Below are 22877 nucleotides of genomic sequence, written 5' to 3'. Positions count from 1 at the left end.
ATTTGTAAAATATGACAAGTCTGGAGACGGCAATGGTTCACGAGCGGTATTTGACGATGTCGATTGTTTCAGAAGTCAAGGATGAGAATAAAAATAATCAACATGATGTGGTACGGGTGACAGGTTATTAGCTGCAAAATATCGAAAACCCGGTTTCGTTCAACAACTTTCAAAATTTAACCTTTGCATAACCTTTAAAGGTCACAAATCAATGTTGTGGGCATTGAAATAAGGAAACAGGATACGTGCTATAGCTTATTGGAATTAGTTCATCGAAGAAGGTCGAAAACCAGGTTCGATTCCCACAACTTTGAAAATTTGACCTTTGTGAACTTTATAGGTCAAAGGTCAAGGATTATGACCTTTGGTGCAAAACTTCCTCTGGAACATTCCAGGAACAATATAACGTCATATAGGCTATATGGCATTTCGCATTCCTCGAATTATCCATACTTTGATGAAATCAGTGTAAAAACAAACTTGAAGGGGGCGCCACGGGCAAGGTGTTCGAGATAGAGCAAAATGATTTGAAGACTTTTGGTGGGGAATGACCTCAAGATTATGCATAAAAAATATTGTCATCCGAGCTCTCAAAGTTTGGGCGGTTGTATGATTTTTATGTCAAAATTCGCAATTTTCTAAGTTCGTGACCTTGTGACCTTGACCGTGGGACGAAAATGAAAAATCGAGCTTGGTGGGGCTATGCAGGTGCCATTGGGCTAACCAAATACTGAAACCCCCGCCAGATTCGACAAACCCCCTTGGAGAAGATGTAACTTGAAATTGCCTACCCCCTAAAAACACATGTTTTTTGTGCGTGGCTCTGCCCATAATGGGCGCAGCATGCCCATTCTCAGGAAAACACAACCAGATCATGATATAAACCTCCCACCCAAATTTTATCAGGATTGGATCAAAACCCACTGAGCTATGCTCGGGACAGACAGACAGACAGACAGACAGACAGACAGACAGACAGACAGACAGACAGACAGACACACACACACCCTTAACGAATATAGTGGTCACTTACTGACTCATGAACCAAAAGAAGTCATAGAGAGCTCATGGATAGTGAAATTAACTTTGAAAATAAAGAAAATGTGGAAAGTTAGAGATGTTAATTTAGGGGTTTGTTAATACAATGAAATAATGGTTTGGTGTGCTGTATACTCGTCATTCGACATTCATCGGTGTTCTCACGAAAGTACGATGTCAAAGAGTTATCGAACACTATCATCTGTAAAATGTGATACAAGTTTATTAGGTAGTCCCCTTTCCCCAAGTGACATTAATTCTCGTTTGTTGTAGATTCTGAAGAATGGTTGATATTAAACCTGAAGCATCGAAGAGCATTACTCAGCAGGTAAGCATGAACACAGGATACACGATACAAACGATACCATCAACGAGTCTACACAAACTAAAGGAGACCCAATCTACCATGGAGATATCTGCTTAAAAGTTTTTGTCTCCTTTGTATTGTGATATACTACAAGAAAGACAAAGACAAGAGTTCTGTTCACAGGTCAGATTTATGGACTTCACTCCTGAGGTGCACTGTACAATTATCACAGAGAATTACAAAAGCTTTAATCAGAAAGGGGAAGAAAGGAAAGAAGAGAGTGGGAGAGGTAGTCTTGATGGATTCTAGTGGGTAAATCTGTGACAGCAGGATGAAGAAGGAGATCCAGCTGAAGTCATCAATCAGAAATGCAAATGGTATACCCGATTATTGCCAAACGCCGCTCTCTTGGAGGTCTCCTCTAACCTTTGCCCACCAACACCTCCACCTTCCTCAGCCCACCCTTCAGTCTTTCTCATGCCCCTGTGCCCTGCGTATGACCCCATCGACTCGGTCAGTCACTGCTGTAGGCTGGTCACAGGGTTGTGGGGTCGTGGGCACGGGACAGGCGGCCGGGGGTCGTCAAAGGGTCACGGGAGTCCAACTGAGCACGGAATGCATGGCCCGGCCACTCCCAGCGGGAGCAAACACTCACAGGCACTCACTCATACTCACTTGCACTCGCATGGTTATATGTTTAACGTTCTCGACGTACCATGCTGTTCGTTTCAGCGAATGTAAAGATACCTGTAAGACCTAGTGGTCTGAGTATGGATCATCATTGTGATTTGGAAATGGTTTCGGTTTTCCTTTACATGTATTCTCTGTTCTAATGAAGATGATTGTCTTAACTAACGTAGAAATGTCCTTTACTCTTAAGGTTGTCACACTTGAAACGTTCTCACGAGTCTAACTGTTGTAGAGCAAACGAAAGCCACCACCTCTCTCTCTTTCTCTCGCTCTCTCTTTCTCTCTCTAATGTGGTGTATTGAAACCAATACATTGTCATTTTGTTCATTTTGTACAAGCCTGTCGCTCCTCTTAAGAGACAATGCACATCAAATGGATTTCCATTGTCAGCTCCAGCAAACATACAAATTACCACCATTTTTCTAAACTATGAAAACGTCATCAGCTGAAGTGTGGTAACACCATTACAATTCACCAGAACATCATCCACAATGTGTTGCTGACCAATGAGGTGGCATCTATTGGCTTCCCAATACACTAGGGCGACTGGGCAATCGGCCACGTGAAATTGTGGCAGAGTTTGCTGTCCAGGAAAAATGATCTAAATAAAGAAGGACCCTCTGAGTCTCGAACCAGTGAGAATACGTCACTTACTCCTCAAACGACCAAACGATCGACATTTTATTTTGAAGGTGTTGAAATAAACAACCATTTGAATTTGGTATATTACCTTTCTAATTCAGCTTGCAGACAGCTGCAGTTGTCATGATTGTATGAACTGTCACTGCCATCTCAGTGGGAACTTGTCTTTCCATTTTATTTGTCTATAATATGACATCTGCGTCGTTCAAACGTACGTATTTCAAAGCAAACTGCGTACACATTCAAATTCAAGGGTAAGTCACCTCTTATTATTGTACTTTTGGTAGTTCTTTACCAAGACCAGACCGGTACAACGTGTCACCTGCACATGTGCACCAGCACAGGTAAACCACCCTGATCATAAAACGAATATAGATCCTTTGGCACCACGGTCACTCGTCAGCACCAAAGGGATTGGTCGTGCCCTCATTAGGCACAATTTTATTTTCTTCCGACATGGCCTCCATCACCTTTTCCATCTCTTTCTCCACCATTTATTTTCGAGTGTTGATTCTTGTGTTACAGAGCATTGGTGTCAAGGTGACTTTTCACACCCTTCACTGGACTCCTCCATCACAATTGTTCCTGCAGGTGAGCAACAGAGGCAGGCACAAAATCATGGAGCTTGAGATCTATGAGTCACTTAATATCAGATGTACAATCATCGGTTTTATGGCGACAGTCCACGGTGCTTAAACATACCCGTGGAAAGTGCCAAGAGACTTGTGGTACGGTTGGTTCATGTTCGCAGGGTTATCAGGACAAACCAAGCTGCTGTCAGCGAGACTGTTTACCATTTGTTGCCTTCAACCACCATGCTTGCACACCTAGCGCAGCAGCACCTGCAGGGGAACGTTGCAAACGCACACAGATGCACACGTGTCAAAACAGTGAGCCGGCAGAAGGTCCCAACAAGGCAAATCTTTTCGCAAACCTTTCCATGGTCCGGGAAGGCCGCACAGAACAGGCGAAGCCATGCCCGGTCCACAGGCCACAGAATAAGCTGTGCATGTTTACGGAGTGAATTAAACTACCGCTCGCTCGCGCTCCTATTTTCACATTCCCCACACACGTCCCAGACAAGGTGTCTGTTTCCACTAGCACTCAATTACTTGGTTAACACATGGCGGCTACATAATTTCTGTGCCTGTCAGAGCACCGAACTCATCTTGATTTATACTCATCTCTTTACCATAATGACACTCATTAATAACTGTCACTTCACCACATCCCCGCCGCACAGCTCCCCTCCCTCATTACCATAGCCCAGCATTTGTTCTCTGAAGATGGTAATTATTTTCTACAACAGGCCAAGCTAATTACTTTGGTGAAATGGAATCACATTAATCAAAACTTAACAAGGTGGCAAATTTAAACACATCAGATTGTAAAAGGCAGCATAACTAATGTGTCACTGTCAGCACATAGCGGGCGGCAGCTGCGGAGAGTATATCGTAGGACGGCCTCGCTAGAAGACAGTGGCTGCTGCCAGCGGCCGGGGGCGGGCGCCTTGGATTAGGGGCGCATAGGGCGCAGGCTTTTCATTCACAATTAACATCGGGCCCGGCGGCGTGCCGTGCGCCACGCTACCTCTCCACTCCCAACAGCCGTCAAGCACCCGGCCCACCGGTTTGACATTTAAGCACCATAAACATTTGCATTTGCGAACTCCAAACCACGTCTAATTAAAAACATCCTGCCGTGGGGCGCCTTGCGGCCGTCAGCCCGAGACGTCCGGAATATTTACAGGCCTTGTCAGCAGCTGGCGCTGCCTTTCATTATTTTTAACTTTCAAGAATTCCCCCCAGAATTCTGGGCTCGCGTTTCCAAAGGGCCTCGCCTGTGCCTGCCACGGGGAGGCCTTTCGTGGCATGTGGTTCACATTTTCTCTGCAGTTATTGAGCGGTAATGAAACGCTTGACATAATAAGGCTAACGTGGACGACAAATGATGTCACGGATTTGGAAATAAGGCGGCCATTGCCAAGACGTGCGGTAAACATAACGTCGATTGTGCAGAAATCTGGAATGGTCGTAACGAGCATGTCAGAAGGCATCGGGCCTGCGCACACTCAGCCACGTTCATGGCAGGCATTTTCTCGACGAATCTTGCTCCCTTCGGGCCGGGCCTCGGCACACCGCCCATCATGGAGAGGTGCTGTCAGCAAGGAAAACAGCTTGAGCCTGCCTGTGGCTAGTACAGCTAGTAGGCCCCAACCTAGTCTTGGTGTCTAAATCGTTTACAGCGGTGTTCGGTTGCTGACTGAAATCTTGTTAAAACAAAGGATAAGGCCTCACAATCACCAACATATAAAGAAAAACGAAACCAGAAGCCCAAACCTCGGGGTAGGCAGATTAAATCAAAGGAATTAAAATGTTACCTTTCACGATATATTCAAGGAAGTAGGCCAGGAAATGTTGTTAAGTCGGTATGCATGATAAAGCTTTGCACTGTGTGATAATACACAATTAAAGAAGGTGATATTCAATGCTAGGCCCAAATTCAAACTCAGATAGGCTGAAATGATGAGTAGGCCTCACCAACCCGTTATAACACCCCGCAGTACAAGTGCAGTTATGTGCTGGAACATCTGCAGCCAGCACTGATTGATGCTGGGTCTTGGTGACCACACCCTCAGACTGGTAGCTGTGAGGCCCATTCTGCCAGGTCAGCTGTCAGGCCTGTTTTATTTCCTCCTGTTTATTTCCATCCCGAGAGGCGGTGGGGGGGGGGGTAAAGGAGGGGGAGAGAAGGACTGAGAGGTGTGGGAAGGTTGAGGGGAGGGGTGGAAGGAGGAGCGGTGGGTGAGGGGGTGGGTGCTCGCTCAACGTAAGCACAGACGGCCTCAGCCCTTGACAGGCCTCTCCACTCCAATTTGCTCTAAAAGGTTTATATGCCTGCGACGAGCTGCCAAGGCCCGGAAAAAAAACGTGCCTCGTTCCCTCAAATATTAACAAAGCCTGCATGTGCAATACGCAATCTCTGCTGTGTATTTGGAAAAAAGAAATGGGCAGGCACTGTGTTTGGTCTAATACATCTGAAAAAGAAAAAAATGGAGGAGGCAGTGATCTGTACAGGCCAGGCTCCACCTAAAATGGCACTGGTTAGTGCTTCACTTCTGTATGGGGTTTTAAAAGCCTACATCAACAACAAATCATGGTCAGGTACTACAGAGTGCAGGTCTTCTTCACCAAGGCAAAGAGTTGGTAATGAGAACTCAGGATTGGTCTATAATTTACCAAAGACAATGACCCCTAATGGGTCAGTAAGCTACCATAGCATTTCAGAGAGAGCGAGAGAGAGAGAGAGAGAGAGAGAAATCTGAAGTATTCCAACAGCTTATTATTGAGTGCCTGATTTATTGACAATTCATTGCTGGGCTCCATCCATCATCGAGAAATTTGACCCTTCAACTCCAGAACCTTTCTGACCAGTGGTTTCACAACCTTAGTTGTGTCCGAAGGTCATTCGTTCAGGGGGAAAGAGAAAGAGAGACAGAGAGGATCTCCAAAGACAACAACACTGAAGGGGAAGTGTACAAGCTCATCATTTCAGACATCCGTAAGAGACACTTTATTTCTGCTCTCTGGCTTTGTCATCATAAAAACAAACCAGAGACAACTGGAGAAGCCTTTCATTTTCTACTTTCCTTTAAAGTCGAAAACAATTATTTCTTTGACACAGATTTACTCATAAAGCCATATGCAAACATACACCAATATCCCTCTGTAATATCAATTGGAAGAGGAAAACAACATGCATTTATGGTGTGTGTGTGTGTGTGTGTGTGTGTGTGTGTGTGTGTGTGTGTGTCTCGTGTTGGGAGGAGGGGTGAGAGGGGGTTGGGGGAGGGGTCGTGTGTTAACAGCCATACGGCTGACAGCGTGTGCTATGTCTGGTGTCAGTTTCGCTGAAAGCGCCGCTTGCCAACACTGTGCTGCCCCGGGCCTGTCAGATGCAAGCCAAGGTTACCGCCGCAAACGCTCAGCGCGCCTCGCACCTTTCTGCTTCAATCAGTAGCATCCTATAAACAAGTCGGCCTGGGGACGCTGGGAAAGCCAAGGCTATTTCATGTTGCCCGGCGCGCCCTGATAAATGTATGATTCAGTAATTGTTGTTTCTGTAAAGTTATTGCAGTAATTTTACCCTGTGAAGTCCCAATCAATTTCTGGTCTCTCGGGGCCGGTTGGAAAGTGAAATGTGAAAATGGCCTCGGCGAGTGTGTCTGCCCAGACAGGGCCAAGACAAACAGCCTAATCCCGCACAAATGAGCCAGCCAGCAGAGGCAGCCTTATGGAAGGCTGTAAATTACACTGTCACAGCCATTCACTCTCTCTATTTACTCGCAACAAGCACTCTGTTCATCTGATGGCGTTCTGATTACAGCGCTATTTGCCTCTGACAAACGCGATCATCTGAATGTTGAGTAACACAGCCTGCTTGGGCAGTCGGGCGGCCAGCATCGTCCAGCCCACACAGCTCGATGGTTAAGCCTAACATGAGGGTAGTAGTATGGGATGAGGGGGGAATAAGGGGGCATGCAGTGAACCAAAAACTGATCATCCAGTGACTTGCATCCTTTTCTACATGTCCTGTATATTCTACCGCCTCGATATACCGGTTACGTATGCAACCAAAATCACTGCATCCTCCAACTCAGCATTTATTTGACTCAATATTTAATATTCGGGGCTGGTAGGATAGCCTCTACGTACGAGGCACACTCGCCTCTGAGCTGTCTTGCCTGGGTTCGAATACGACCCAGCTATAAACTGTCATCCTCGTGTTTCACAGGCAATGCGATTTATCATTGTGTGTGCTGCCCCTCGGATGGACGTTAAACTGGGCATCTAATCGTTAAATATCCCACGGGGTCCTTCACGAAGAGTAGGCAACTTGAATAAATTCCAAATTCCTTTTCCAACCTAATTGATCAAACGTTAATGCCTGACCAGCCTATTCGTGAAAGACTTGGGCCAAGAACTTCCACCGGCTGACCCCACAAGAAGCTAGGAATAATTGTGGTCATTAAGGAAAGAAATTATCTAATATAAACATGACATTTCATGAACAACACGACTTCTGGCATTATGACAACCCCGAATATTATTTATTGCTCGGGAAGTTCTTAACAACATTCCTCACTCTAGGCAAACAGTAGAGACAAGCCTCCAAAAACTAATCATAGAACAAACCAGTCAATAATATGAGCCCATGTCTGGCATTTGCTGTCACATCTTTCAAATAAAGTTGCCATTTCTCATGGGTCTTTCAGCTTTAATACGACCCTGGCAAAGCTTTGCTCTCCATGCTCGAAGAAGGCAAGATTCCTTGTTGAAGGAACACAGGTTAGAATCACAAATGTCACCCAATCGCATCGCCATGAATGAAACGTTTCGGCATCGATGATAGAATTCATATCGTATCAATGGTGAGCAAGAAATTAAAAAGTGGACGAGCATCAACTGGGCTTTCCAGTTGATGGAGGTGGAAAATGGAGGTGGAGGTGGAAAATGGAGGTGGAAAGTTTTTTTTAAAAAGAACCATACTCTCCCAAACATTATCATTATCGATGACAACAACAATCTCTAACTAGAGGGCAGTGTTCGAGCCGGTGTTTTAAAGCTTCAGTCTTGGACAGGCGTTTCTTTTTTGAGAAATGCCGTTCATTATCGAAACAAAAAGGAAAATCCAAACATTATGACGGAGTTAAATACATGTGTTTTAGCCCATAGACCAAAGTACACATCAATGCTTGTCCAAACAATACATATGCATCCTGGCCCAAAAGCCATATGCATGGTCTTCCAAGTTACCACTTGCTGTTTCCTTTTTAAGGCATGCCTTCTTATCCATAAAAAAAGGTTTTTCTTTTGTAAAAAAAAAATCCAAAAGTGGAGACAAAAGCTTTTCACATGTACTTCAGCCATGAGACCAAAGTACATGGTCATGTAGAGCTTGTCAAACGAACACACATCCATCTTGGTCCAAAGGCCAAAAAGCATGGCCATGCAAATATGCGTAATAACAACCAACCCCAAGGCCAAAATGCATTGTCATACAAGAAACACTTGCTGTTTCTGCCTTAATGGCTTCATCAGGAAGGAGAAAAAAAACCACACTTTAACATGGAAGGCCTTTGGCTGGGCCTTTCCTATTTCACAGCAAGAGGGAGCTGAGTAAACCGAACGCATCATCAGTGATGTGGTATTGGATTGAACAGTCGCTGGGAAAAAGAAGCAGACAGGAGAAATCCTCCACCAAACTAAACGTTAGAATCTTGAAAGATATCGGGAAACAAAAAATGAACGACAATCCATTGAAGGCAGTGAATTGAAGCCAGAGATTTGGAACTTCAATGTTGGCCACATGCTTCTGCCTTTAACAGTATTATCAACAATGCAAAGGATAGGTTTGAAATGCAAGGCTTGTGCATGGAGATGGAAAGAGAGAGAGAGAGAGAGAGAGAGAGAGAGAGAGAGAGAGAGAGAGAGAGAGAGAGAGAGAGAGAGAGAGAGAGAGAGAGAGAGAGAGAGAGAGAGAGAGAGAGAGAGAGAGAGAGAGAGAGAGAGAGAGAGAGAGAGAGAGAGAGAGAGAGAGAATAATGAAAAGGAGAATGGTGCAAGAGGGTCACTATCCATTATATCACAAGTGACAGCACAGATCAGTATGGAGTTCATATCAGTGATGGATGGAGAGAGAAGAACTGCAAATCAATCATCCCCCCACCCTCCTTCACTGGCACACAAAGGGGACTGGGCGGAAAGGACAGGCTGACAGATGAGCTGGGGAATAAACAGTCCCACAGTCTCCCTCTGTTTTACAGATTATCATAATTCTGCTTTAACTCCTCTCCCCAAAGGTAGATTGAGATACATTAAGGACTAAATGCTGCAGAGCCATTAGCGAGGGCGCTGGAAATCGGAGTCATCGGTTCGGGCGATGTACAGCCCCTCCGCCATCTTTCATTTCCGAGGCCCTCTCCGCTCCGTTTCAAGGACTTTCGCGACGGGCCAGCTGCCATTGTGGCTGATTTATGAGCCGCAGGAAAGGGGCCTGATGGATGCGACTGCATTTCCTCCATCCACAACCCCCGGTGTCAATATAAGGAGGCCGCAAATGATTTAATGAAAACTGCGGGCTCCAAAGGCTAGGGCGTTATTTACGAGCGGCTCTATAAACCGCTCCCAGCGCGAGATTTATCTTCCCTTCTCACGCACGAAGTTGGCGAGAAGAATTCCGGCCTGCGAGGCAGACGGTCGAGGCTTCTGGCCAAAGAAGTGCCGATTCACAGCTGCAGAAGCATCATCACTTACTAAAAACCGTCTCTCTCTCTCTCTCTCTCTGTCTCTTTCACACACACACACACACACCAGAGTAGAAAATATTAAGGAAATCTCAGCAGCATATTCCAATGACTGTTGAAGTAAACTCATAGGGGAATAAACTTCAAAAAGTGAGATATTACAGTGCTCAATCACAATGCTGTTACTGTTGCGCAGTAAAAAGGCGATCAGTATGGATGGTGACAGGCGGAGAGGAGCACCGGCGATTAATTGTCTATATTTCTAGCACAGAATGGCCGTACTGCCACCCGCTCAAAGTGACCTTGTTCTGTCCAGCATGACAGGCACCATTACTTACACACACACACACACACACACACACACACACACACACACACACACACACACACACACACACACACACACACACACACACACACACACACACACACACACACACACACACACACACACTGGACTGTGGACTGCCTTTTCATCGCTGAGGGTGCACCATCATTTCTGAAGGGGAATGGGAATATTGCTTTCCCATTACACCGTACAGCCATAATGCTGGGTAGGTTATCGTCGTTTTCCAGCCTAATGGTATCAACACTTGTGACACCATTAGGCGACACAGTTTTAAATCCTGTGTTCTGCATTGATATGCTCACGATGCTTTTTTTCACGTGTAATGCATGTTAGAAGTTCTCTATATAAGCCATGGTAACGACTGGTAAAATTACACATTTGTACTGTGTGTGTGTGTGTGTGTGTGTGTGTGTGTGTGTGTGTGTGTGTGTGTGTGTGTGTGTGTGTGTGTGTGTGTGTGTGTGTCTAAATTGGGAAGGGAGGGATTCAATAATAAACAGACATAAAACTCGAGTAGTTATTTATCCAAACTTGAATAACAGCAAATTTTAATTTTTTATGGTCGAAGTGTTTTTTTGCAAGAGTGTGGAGGAGTTGTTGAAAATGTCCGAAATAAAGATTTGTATGTGCATAGCCAAGCATGAAGGATATCTGCAGAAACCACATCGAAGGAGGTTCCTCCCTCACTCGAAAAAAATGTTTTCTATCTCGACGTCCGAAGCTATATCCATAACCCTCACTCAAATTGAGTATCATCTATCGGTTAACTTAATTTGGTGCTAATAAAAATTCAATATATTTTGTGAACTAAAATTTAAATAGAGTATTTAATACCAACATAGGAAACGAGATGCGGCTGAGGTTTTGAGTGTTGACCCTTCATCGGAGCAAATAAGGCATCGGACGGAAGCACGCACAGAGACGAGTAGAAATAGACTAGTTCTTCAAAATTGCATCACCTGGGCAGCTCCAGGCCCGAGCCAAAACCTCAACATGAAAAAGATGATGCATTGACAGAAGTGCATCGCATCAAGTATTTAGTGTCTGCAATCTCATCCCCAGATCTCCTCCTCTTACACGATGAATTGCAGGATGATACTGGTGCTGGGGTAGTCGAGGTCACACTTGCCAGTCGGAGATTCTAACTGTGGAAAAAGTGTCAACTTGCTGTCACTCACAGACGGGCTTGCATGCATCTGGAAGAACCAGTTGACATAAAGGTAAGACATAAAATACATAATCTTGTAATAAACAATATTTGTTTAGTTAATGTCAAACTTCAGATGTCAAAACATAGTGTCATCAGAAAAGTGAAAGCTAAGGTTTGAGAGTGACTTGGACAGTCTTGTCTCTGCTTAAGCACCTTCCTCGTGATCATGTGACCCTTTCCATAGTTGGATTCCATGTACTATTGAGGCATCTATTGTCCACAAATGTTCTTGTTATCCATGTAAAATTACAATGAAGTGTCTTATTCTCACTGTGCTGAATGTAATATGTCCACATTTTCAAGTTCCTAATGAGGTTCAGATGCTAAAAAAAATACTTTGGGTAGTCACAAAACTTTGGGTAGGCCCCCAGCATAGAAGAACTGGACGAAAACCGCCATGTTTGAATACCAGCTGAAGCAATAAATATGGGGATGAATGAACTCCAAAAACCAATGCTGTTGTCCATGAGATATGAATGCTGATAACCATTTATGAAGTGGATAATACAGTAACGACTAAGTGTGACAAGCATTGTGCCAACACCTGGAGTTACACTGAGAATTTACCGATAAGTTCCGTTGCATTAATAATTAATGAATGAGCGGGGAGTCTTCTTCTTTTTGTGTGTGACACCTTGGCTGCCGGCGAGCTATCATTTTGTTGGGGCGCAACTATGCCACTGATGCTGTGCCCCGAAACCGGTACACTGTTACTCATTTCACCCACCTCAGAAGGATTACAGGCTGTCAACCCCACCTTGTGTTAATTCAGCAGCCAACGTGGCTCAAACTCAGGACCCTCAGATCCCAAGCCAGCCACCCAGTCAAGAAGCCAACACCAGGCTCGCGGGGTGTCAAAAAGTTTTTCGCCCAATCATGAGGGTTCCGCACTCGCCAAACTCAACGCAGGTGTTCATCCTTTGCTGTGTAGTTTTCAGCTGATGTCACGCATTTTGTCTCTCCAGAGGTGGGTGAGTTTGTTGATGCGGTTATTAAAGAAGTCGGTTTTTTTCACTCGGATACTTTTTGAAAGAGGAGGAATTTTAACCCTGCGCATGCAAAGTGAAAAGTGGGGTTAAGCAATTGTTTAATTTTGTCTGTCTATCTGTCTGTGTACAAAAGTCAGTTTATGATAGAGAAACAACTTCATTTCAATTCCAAGGTAAATTTTGAACACAAATTGGAAAACGAACCTACAGTTTAGCAGTATTTTGGGTCTGAATTTGTTCTGATCACGCATGCGCAGAGACGAATGAGATAGTTGTTTTGCTCTGTCTGCCTCTCTGTCAGTCAAACTAAATTTAAAATCATCACAAACAGGAAAGTTACTGTTTTTAACGATGTCATAAAGGACACAAACAACAGGCACGAATAACTAATATAGCACGCTAAATATGGTGGTGTAAAAGATGCTGCATCAACGGCAATAAACTTCCCGAAAAAAAAACATTTCCTACAACCTTTAAATTCTTTATTTTATTTCAGTTAAATTGTATACTTGAACACTGCAGAACGTAAATCGCCTTTTTGACACTTTCAAAAACCCCTCCATTTAACAGTACTTGGACGAAATATTATGGCATTTTTTCATCATCTCGACGAATCAAATTTGCTGCTCTCAGAGCCCTCCCACGTCCGTGCTGGTCAAGATTGCACGAGGTAAGGCGTTCCATGAACTCTCTTAGTTTTTTTTTATTATTTTTTACTCCCCCTTGCATTCTTCATTGCAGAAGCACTTTCAATGTCTTTTTGTGTTATATTTATTGCCTCGCCTGCTTCGTATACACTTAACAAAAACACCTTAAGTTGAACAAACATTCGAAAAGTTTTGAACAATTACTCCGAGTTTGAATACATGCTGGATACAGGCAGAGAACGCTTGGATAATTCACACATTTCTTCAGAACAGTAAGTTCTGGTTGCTTGAAAATCCAGAAGGGGCACATTCTTTTGGAGATATTTTAACCCCGCAGAGGAGCCTGTCACCTCAATCGTTTTGTCATTTTGAGCGATTTTTGTAAATACTGATGATAATAGCTTTCTTGCTGTCAGCAGGAATCACTTTCCTGTCATACATTACTTGGCACAACATATGGTATGAGTGCCACATGAGGGCATCAGATCCTCAGCAGATGAGTTCTGCAGTTTCTCCGACTCTAGCCTCCGAGGATGTTTGCTTATGTCTTTTGGGGGTCCAGGTTATCCGATACTACACGAGGCAATTTGTCAAGAACTCTGTCAGGGACAGGGTCTTGAGGGAGCAAACCTGAAGCAAGGTTGAAACATTCAAGTGTGCAACGTTAGCTGCTGAGCCTGTGCCTCTCAACTGGCAGAAATGGGCCGAGCCATTTCCGCTGTGATCCACGGTTTCGTGCTTTCACGAGGAGCTGGAGTTGTATTTTTCGGTTTAAACTTACCTTCCACCACTTCCTCTCCGCTGCATACGGGCACCTTTTGGCCCATTCACTGTGAAGCTCGATGCACTGTCATGGTGACGAACAAGATTATTATTGGCTCGTGAACTCACTACACAGGAAGTCATTGTGCTGGAGGTTGCGGTTTCCTTTTTGTTTCTCATAAACTGTACGTTCCTGCTCATCAGACAGAATGTTCTCTCAGAGTTTCGAATGAGGTGTTCCTGGTACCTGTCTGTTGGTTCTGATCTTTGATGGAGATTATGTTGGTCACTTTGTACAGATGAGAGAACATTCGAGGAATTATCTAAACGAAGTGTAGATATGAAATTATCACCTGACTCGATGATTCCACACCACGCTGTGCACCTGAGCATTAATACATATACCTTTCGCCCCTTAATTCACTTCATGTCTTTCACTTATCCAAATAAGTATTAGATAAGGAGACTCCTTTGCTGAGAAAGATCTGTTCACCTCCCTCTTACCTTAATCACGAAGAATTTTTGTAATGATGTGTAACATGTACGTTTCGGAACACTTGCTTGGGGTGGCCTGTTTGACTAAAAGATTTCTCTTATAGTAAATGTTCCAAGGATACTATCAGCCATTACTGCCGGTAATTAATGATACGTTTCACATGTTTGGATTTTTACCTCGAATGTAAAATTTCTTTGTGAATGGTGCAGGTGTAAGATATCCCACGGTGTCTTTCACTAAGAGAATGCGATTTAGTTCCGGCACCCTGGAACTAATTTCCAATTCCTACCCAAATTATCTCCAGTTAAACGTAAGTCCTTGCCAGTCGGTTTGTGAAAAACTTGGACCAAAATATTTCAGTCTTATTTATTTATTTATTCATTCATTTGATTGCAATCTGTCTCTGCTTGGCTGCATCATTTTCTGGTGGCGTGGCTGTGCTGCTGATGCAATATGCCCCTGTTACCAGTAAGCTGGAAATCATTTTGCTGACCTCGGAAGGATGACAGGTTGAGTCAACCTACCTGGTGTTAATTCAACGAACGACAGGGGCTTGAATTCAAGGCTCTAAGAGCTTAAGCCATCCACCACCAGCTTTTTTTCACTGTCTGAGCCCACGGGAAGGTGGGAATATTTGGGGCCATTAAAAGTAGTCGTAGTAGTCATAGTAGTCGTAGTAATAGTAGTAGTAGTAAATTGTCTCAGCTCTGGTAACAAATCTTCATGGAAGATTGGATGTACACCGGCATCCGGCTTCATCTCATACCAACATTGACCTCTCTAACACAAAACTATCTCTGATGACAATCTCCCAAAGATTGTAGTCCTCATCGCCCAGATTGATTGCATTCATTTTTTGACCTTTACCTCTAAGGGAAACACCACAATGCTCTAATAGTTTTAACAACTCCATCCCTAATGACGCAGTTTTGCTCATCACTGTGAATAAGCAGGAAAGTGAAGTGTTTAGAAAAAAAAATCTAAAGTAGAAATTAATATTCTTTACCACCTAACTACCTGAAGCTGAAACCATAACAACAATATCTGGCAGGCTAACATCATTCAGCCCTCTCCGGCCTAGTTGGCGCTGTCAGCATGCATGGCTTCACCCCCGCCTTCCGCCCCACGCAGCACAATTAAAAGCACTGGGCGCCGTAATGACTTGTAGTTCTAATTAGTCTGTAATAAAGTGCCTGCTATTCTAAAGCTGTTCGCAGCAACAGATGGGCGCCGGGCCTCGAGAACACTCGGCTCAACAGCACGTTCGTCATAACACGAAGAATTAGCTTACTGCCAAATCTCTATTGTTTTTTGACCTGTGGCCCATTATTTCAGTGTAAGGCTTTTATGTTTTTGCTGGGACGTGCATTATGGGTGGCAGAAAAGTAGGGATTCGGCTTGCTGCTTGTAAGCTGAACGGATGCTCATTTAAAGGGGATTAAAGGCTTTTTGCAATTAATACCTTGAGATGCAACTCCATGCAGCATTTAGCTCTGATCAGGATTGTAGTGTGACCTCATCAAAGCTCATGAAACCTTGTGTGGCAGAATTTGGGTAGTGTGCCATGCACACAGCAGCTAGAACTTGGGCATGTCTTTGCAGCTTTCAGCGCTGGCTCCTCGAGGTGACACCCATCGGCGTGGGAATAAGATGGCGGGCCGAACAACAGCTCGAACTAATGAGCATCGCAGACAGGTAATCAGGCGAGGGTAACATTTCTCAGGCAGGCTTTGAAGTCGACAAAAAAGGCAAGAGTGCTCAGCAAGACGACGTGGGTCCCCTGCTCAAAATTGTGCAAACGCCAATTACTTGTTTATATGCAGCCAGGCCTGACATGGCCTCACACGAGTGTTAAATTAGACGGCTCAAGAGATTTTCACGATCGGAAGATGCACCCCAGCTTGCTAGGCCTCACTCACACACATCTTGTCTCTCGACAAAGCTCCCATCAGCTTGCATCGAGTTTTGAAGACTTGTAAGCCTATATAATTCTGACAGGGTGTTGCAACCCAGGAATCATGCTCTAGTATAAAATGCTTTCTAATTATTGCTTTCTTGGTTCCCTGCTTCTTCAGCACACCATGTGACCATTATAGCTTGGATTTCAAGGTGTGTTAAACTTTTAGAATTTTTCTTTCACTTGTTTTGACGAGACACACTTTAACCCATAACCTTTGCAAGGCCACTTTATGATTACCTTCTTTTAAAGTCTATTTTACTAGCCTGTAGACCTCATGATTCATCCACTAATTGCACTAATGATATCTTTTCTGCCTGTTTTCTTTATGCCTTTTTTTTCTCTCTATTTATACTTCTCTGCCTTTATTTAATTTTTTCCTCTCTCTGTTTTATGACTGTACGAGTCAAAAAAAAGAGCCCTTCAAAAATGATGGTTTAGAATAATTTTATTCAAAATATTCAAGGAGACTGGAAGATATTATGTTATGCAGCAAGAAGCATGATTTTAATACACTACATGTGCAAATATGTGATCCTATTTTCTTTATCTTCTGGGACGTTTCATTTTGACGGCACAGCCCCGTGAGCGTGCCAAAGTGGAAAGCCTCGGCCTCGCGTCAGATGTGCTTGTATCTTCTTTATTTATTGGACACCCTACAAACATAAATGAACATTCGGTTTACTCTGTTCGTTTCACATCACATGCAGTGAATTTCACCTCCCTGTGCCTTGTATTTATTTATTTTTTTAAAACCCTTCTGTGCACCGCCCATGAGGCACGGTTGCAAGTCACCGTCTACATTTCCAATGGAAGAGACGTAATTACTCTTTTATGACAAATGTTTTTCAAGTTTTTTTAATCCTGAAAAATAGACCGTAGTGAACACACAGTCAGGTTAAAAGATTGGCCTTGGAAACCAGACTCAAATCGTCCTTATGAAGGGGGACAGACAAATACACAAATGCACACTGTGTTTTATATCGGTAGATACCTTTGCTTCAATATTTTCCAAGAAATGTCCTGGAAGTTTCAGCACCCTTGCATCCATGCCCTTCATCTTTAAGGCCTTATTTCAGAAACTTTGCGTTGATAAATAATAACTATTTTTAAAGATGGTTTAATAATTAAAACACCGAGCAAGTTGCCCATGCCTGTATGGCATTCGAAACGGGGTAGGGATGGGGGCGGCAAAAATGCAAATGACGTCTTCCGTCATTGAGCCGGCAAGCTGGGATCAACAATTCGCATTTATTGACACATCTGATGCAATGTAAAATTTCTAATAGAGGGAAGGTGTCCATTTGAAGCAGTTTGTTTAACATATGTAGCTTTTTGATGTGTAGGGTCCATGATACAAATTTGGATTGGTGTCAAAGCCAGTGAACAATTCCAAATTAATAATCAGATAATTGATAGATATTGAATGCTCTGCTTAATGCTTTCCCTTCTGAACACTTAGCTCATTATCCTGGTGGTTTATCTCAGAATTATCTCAGGTTCATATCCTTGAAGACTTTCGCATTCAAGGTGTACAATTTGCTCGATTGATTTGTCCAGAGTCTTCTAACATCCTTACAATTCATGCAAAAGTACACTAATACCATTGTCACCTCTGCCACCAAAGGTGGATGGAGGTTATGCTTTCACCCTGTTTGTCTGTTTGTTTCTCTGTCTGTGATCAGGATATCTCAAAAAGTTAAGGATGGATTCATGGGACATTTGATGGAGAGGTTGGGTGTGTGTGACAAGGATGAATTGATTCAATTTTGGTGAAGATCCAGATCCGGATCTGAGAATCGTTGAAGTGATTCTTCACCATTGAGATCATGGGCCAAAAGTGGTATACACTATAGCACAATTTCCCCCAAAAATCAGAGGGGCAATACCCCTGGGTGCTCACCTGATAGAACAATGATACTGAAGAGGAAGTGAACATGCGACGGAATCAGCACAATATTCCAAATAACCAATGTCATAGCAAATACCTATTTTGGGGAGCACTCCCCCCCGCCTAAACCCTCCTGGACCCTGATTTTTTAAAATAGTGTTAACAAACTTTGGTACATCATGGGTGATGAAGGTTATGGTGAAGTTTCATTGAAATTATGTGTGTAGTTTCGGAGAAGAAAGCGAATATGTATTTTGGGGGGAAATCCCTGGTAGACCCCTTTAGAGCCCGATTTTTTTTTAATAGTGTGAACAAACTTTGGTATATCATGGGTGGTGAAGGTTATGGTGAAGTTTCATCAAAATTATGTGTAGTTTCTGAGAAGAAAGCACATACCTATTTAGGGGGGCAACCCCTCCCGTACACCCCTTTAGACCATGATTTTTTAATGTTGTGAACAAGCTTTAGTGCATCACGGGTGATGAAGGCTATAGTCAAGTTTCATTGGAATTGTATGTGTAGTTTCTGAGAAGAAAGCAAATATGTCTTTTGGGGAGGGCAGCCCCCCTCTCCCATAAACTCCCTCCATAGTCCCCCTCAGATCCCAATCTTTTTAATGCCATGAACAAACTTTGCTACATCATGGGTGACGAAGGTTATGGTCAAGTTTCATCAAAATTGTGTGTGTAGTTTCAGAGAAGAAAGCAAATATCTATTTTGGGAGGTAACTCTCCCCCCCCCCCCCACCACCCCGTAGTCCCTCTTCAGGCCCAATTTTTGTTTTATGGCGTGAACAAACTTTGGTACATCTTGGGTGATGAAGGTTGTGGTCAAGTTTCATCAAAATTGTGTGTGTAGTTTCAGAGAAGTTGCAAGTGTTTGTGGACGGACGGATTGGCGGACGATGCGCCATCCCATAAGTTGCATGGTACGATGTTCCAGGTGAGCTAATTACAGGCGGATTCAGGCTAAACTTCGTTGACAGGTTGGGTATGGGGCAAGGATGAAATGATTCGATTTTGGTGATGATTCTGATCTAGACACGAGAATATATTTTTATTTTTAAGCGATTCTTGACCATTCAAACATGGTGCCACAACTGATATATAGCATTATATTTCAAAAGGTTGTAGACGAGTTAAGACAAAACTTGGTGGATGAGTTGGGTAGGTGACAAGAACTAGCCGATTAGATTTTGGTTCAGGTTAGCAGATCCGGCCTACCAGTGGTGTACAAAATGTAAACTGTTCAGCTTAGTGGAGGTATGCGTTCTAACAAGTGCCGTTTTATTTCTCCATATTATATATGCACAAGCTCCTCCAAGAGACTTCAATCACAGGAGAGGGAAAAACAATTTTAAAAGTTTTTTTGGTCTTGCTGATGAAGCCTTAAGGCACAAATAACACCACACAGTGCTGTCCGTTTTGGTAGGGATCCATGGTAATGTACTCTCTTACTCTCTCAATCTCTCGCTGCCAGAATTTAGGATGTGGACATAAGTTAGGGAAATGAAAACCCTCTACACCAAAGCTCCTCTACCGTTGCCACCAGATCAAATGACTCCCGACAACTCTTTGTGAGGCTTCATCAAAGAGTAAGTGTCAACAAACTGGTATAGGACGATTGAAGAATCGTGGCCTCTTTCACACAGTTGACTCCACAGATGCTACAAAAGATGTCTCAGAGGGCTAGGTGACAAATTAATTTGTGAAAAGAGAATGATGGAGCACATACAGATACGACTAATTAATTATTGTAAATACTGCCCAATAAAAGCTGTATTTTAAAATAGTTTAAAAATGAATGCTTTATTGGGGAGGGGTAAAGCGACTTTCATGTCACCCTGTAGCGCACAAATCAGACCATGAAAAGGAACACAAATCTGTAGCTTAGCAGTACTTTGGCTTTGAATTTCGCAAATTGTATGGAACGTCGTCCTGATCGCACATTCACACAGAGGAGCAATGTAATTTTTTTTCATCTGTCTACTTGTCTCTCAGTCAAACAATATTGAAAATCATTCCAACCCAGAAACTTACTGGTGTTAAGGGTATCATAAAGGAAACAAACACCAGGAACAAAGAACTAATGCAATGTGTAAAATAAGGTGGTGAAAAAGACATTGCATCAACGATAACAACAAGGAATAACAAGGAAATCCAACACAGGCGGAGGCCATTCAGCTCATCATGCCAGCACGAACACCACACCAACCCATCTATACAAGATCCAAGGAAGAAAATGAATGCAAAATATATATATATATATATATATATATATATATATATATATATATATATATATATATATATATATATATGAAATAAATGTTTTTGTTAGTTTTTTTTTTTTTGAGGGGGGTTTGTACTTTTTTGTAGTTTTTGTAGTTTTTGTATTTTTTTAAATATTAAAAAATAATAATTTGTGAAACTAAACTTTTTTTGTTTTGTAATGGCTTTAAAAAAGCTCACTTTTCACTTCCTCTTTAAAATGGCCCTTTTAAAACCTTTATTTTATTTCAATTGAATCATATACTTGAACACTAGAACACAAATCACCTCTCATAATACTTTCAAGAACCTCCTGTTTAGCTGTACCTGGACAAAATATTCCTCCATTTTCCGTCATCTCAACCAATCAAATATGGCGTTTGCACTTTCAGAGTTGGGGAATTTCAGGATTCAGACAAAATGGTGGCTCACGCACAGAAATTTTTATTGTGCTCGGAAATGCAAAGCAGTAGTTTAAAAGACCCTTCCCATGTCTTTTTTTAGGACTGTGTGAGGTAAGGAGTTCTATGAACTCTAGTATGTAATGTGCTGTGAAAGTGAAAGTTAGTTTGTGTATGGTTACCATACGTCTGCTTTTTCCTGGACATGTCCTCCTTTTTGGTCCTTAATCTTCATCTGGCCAGGTTTTTAAAAATATCTAGAAATGTCTGGGATTTTGCCATTTTTTGCTTTTGCATTTTCATCGGGATAAATTTTAAGATTTACGATACTTTTTTTACATTATTTAAATGGTTAAATCATTTTTGTACATTTTCTTTTGCTGATAAAATGCGGTTATATAATGTTTGGACCAAGACAGTTTGGTACAAGTCTGTCCTACTCTGTCAGAGCAGAATGGACGTGTTCGAACATTGACACTCACATATCGTCTTTCTGTCCAACGTCGCAGTGAGAGAGAATCCAATGGTGTGCTCAGTCTGTGATTCAGTATCTTTTCTGAGTCCACACCACACACACTTGTTTGATTTTCTTCAAGAGCTCTTTACAATGCCAAAACGAAAGTGTAAATTCACTGGTGAACTAAAGACAAAATTCCCGTGTTTTTGAAGTGGGGTAGAAGAATGGGAAGCCGAGTGCTGAGTACGTAGATCTGGTACGTACATCTCTGTGGCAAATAAAGGCGTTGTATTGATTTACAATCTCGTGTGGACCCGGACAATCACAATATTTCCAGTAACAATTCTGTATTTCAATTGGAAGAACGGTGGTTTGCAGAAAAAATTAATCGAGGTCCAGAACACACCGAAGGAGACTGCCGGTACGATTGTGATTGCTCGATACATAAAGGGAACTCTTGAAAAGTGTGTTCTCTTTTCCGCAGTCTCTCTCTCTCTCTCTCTCTCTCTCTCTCTCTCTCTCTCTCTCTCTCTCTCTCTCTCTCTCTCTCTCTCTCTCTGTCTGTCTGTCTGTCTCTCTCTCTCTCTCTCTCTCTCTCTCTCTCTCTCTCTCTCTCTCTCTCTCTCTCTCTCTCTCTCTCTCTCTCTCTCTCTATTATTGTCCCCATTTCACTGTGTGTGTGTGTGTGTGTGTGTGTGTGTGTGTGTGTGTGTGTGTGTGTGTGTGTGTGTGTGTGTGTGTGTGTGTGTGTGTGTACACTATCGTTCCAAAGTTTTAGAACACCCCCTTTTTTCCAGTTTTTACAGAAATTTAAGCAGTTCAAGTCCAGTGAATAAGCTGAAATGGTACAAAGCTAAGCAGTAAAACTGCCAGAGGATAAAAAGAAAGTTTCGCTTACTAAAAACTGAAAAAAATAATTTAACTTTCAGAGTTGTTAAAAAAAGGCCCTTTGCAGAGAACAAGTAATGGGTTAGCAACTGCAGCGATTCTGCAGCAATGGAAGTAAATTAAGTCTTGAAAGTTGATGCAAACAATTGCTACAGGTGTCCCAACTTTTGGTGATTAGTTACAAACCCCCGGTCTGTATAAAAGCAGTGTTGGAACAGATTGTGTTGCTACATCCTCTGAAGCATTATCTGGACAATATTGCACTGTAGAAAGTAGTATATTGCTATCATAATGGTGAGAAAAAGACAATTAACAAAGGAAGACAAACAGACCATTATAACCCTTAAAAGTGTAGGTCTTTCCTTCAGAGAAATTGCAAAGGAAGCCAAGGTGTCAGTGAGTACAGTTTCCTGCACCATCAAAAGGCACTTGGAACCTGGAGGAAACTCTGACAGGAAGAGGTCTGGCAGACACAAAGCGACAACACAATCAGAAGACAAATTTCTGAGAGTCAACAGCTTGGTGATAGGCGGCTCACAGGACAGCAGCTTCAAGTACAGCTGAACACTGGTCGAAG

The 22877-nt window shown here is 42.8% G+C and overlaps 1 long non-coding RNA gene and 1 pseudogene across 2 annotated transcripts in view; one reads left to right on the top strand and one right to left on the bottom strand.

The window, feature by feature from the left end:
- The window catches only part of LOC147026991 (uncharacterized), a 66505-nt pseudogene that overhangs the window by 5715 nt on the left and 37913 nt on the right, over positions 1–22877 (top strand). Inside the window, exons 2-6 of the transcript XR_015058592.1 lie at positions 1312–1366; positions 3203–3268; positions 11395–11552; positions 12315–12509; positions 13102–13201. The product of XR_015058592.1 is annotated as an uncharacterized LOC147026991 (transcript). The remainder of the gene's footprint in view (positions 1–1311; positions 1367–3202; positions 3269–11394; positions 11553–12314; positions 12510–13101; positions 13202–22877) is intronic.
- Positions 1369–4961, bottom strand: LOC147026992 (uncharacterized). Its single transcript, XR_015058602.1, has 3 exons — positions 3612–4961; positions 3380–3519; positions 1369–3262 (listed from the first exon to the last, which is right to left on the bottom strand). It is a non-coding gene; the product is annotated as an uncharacterized LOC147026992 (long non-coding RNA).

The sequence above is a fragment of the Eptatretus burgeri genome, chromosome 5 (genome assembly GCF_056783735.1).
Source record: "Eptatretus burgeri isolate ZD-2024b chromosome 5, Ebu_testis_v1, whole genome shotgun sequence".
In the NCBI taxonomy this organism is placed as follows: domain Eukaryota; kingdom Metazoa; phylum Chordata; class Myxini; order Myxiniformes; family Myxinidae; genus Eptatretus; species Eptatretus burgeri.
Note: the sequence above shows the minus strand (reverse complement) of the source record. Positions and strands in the feature narration are given on the sequence as shown.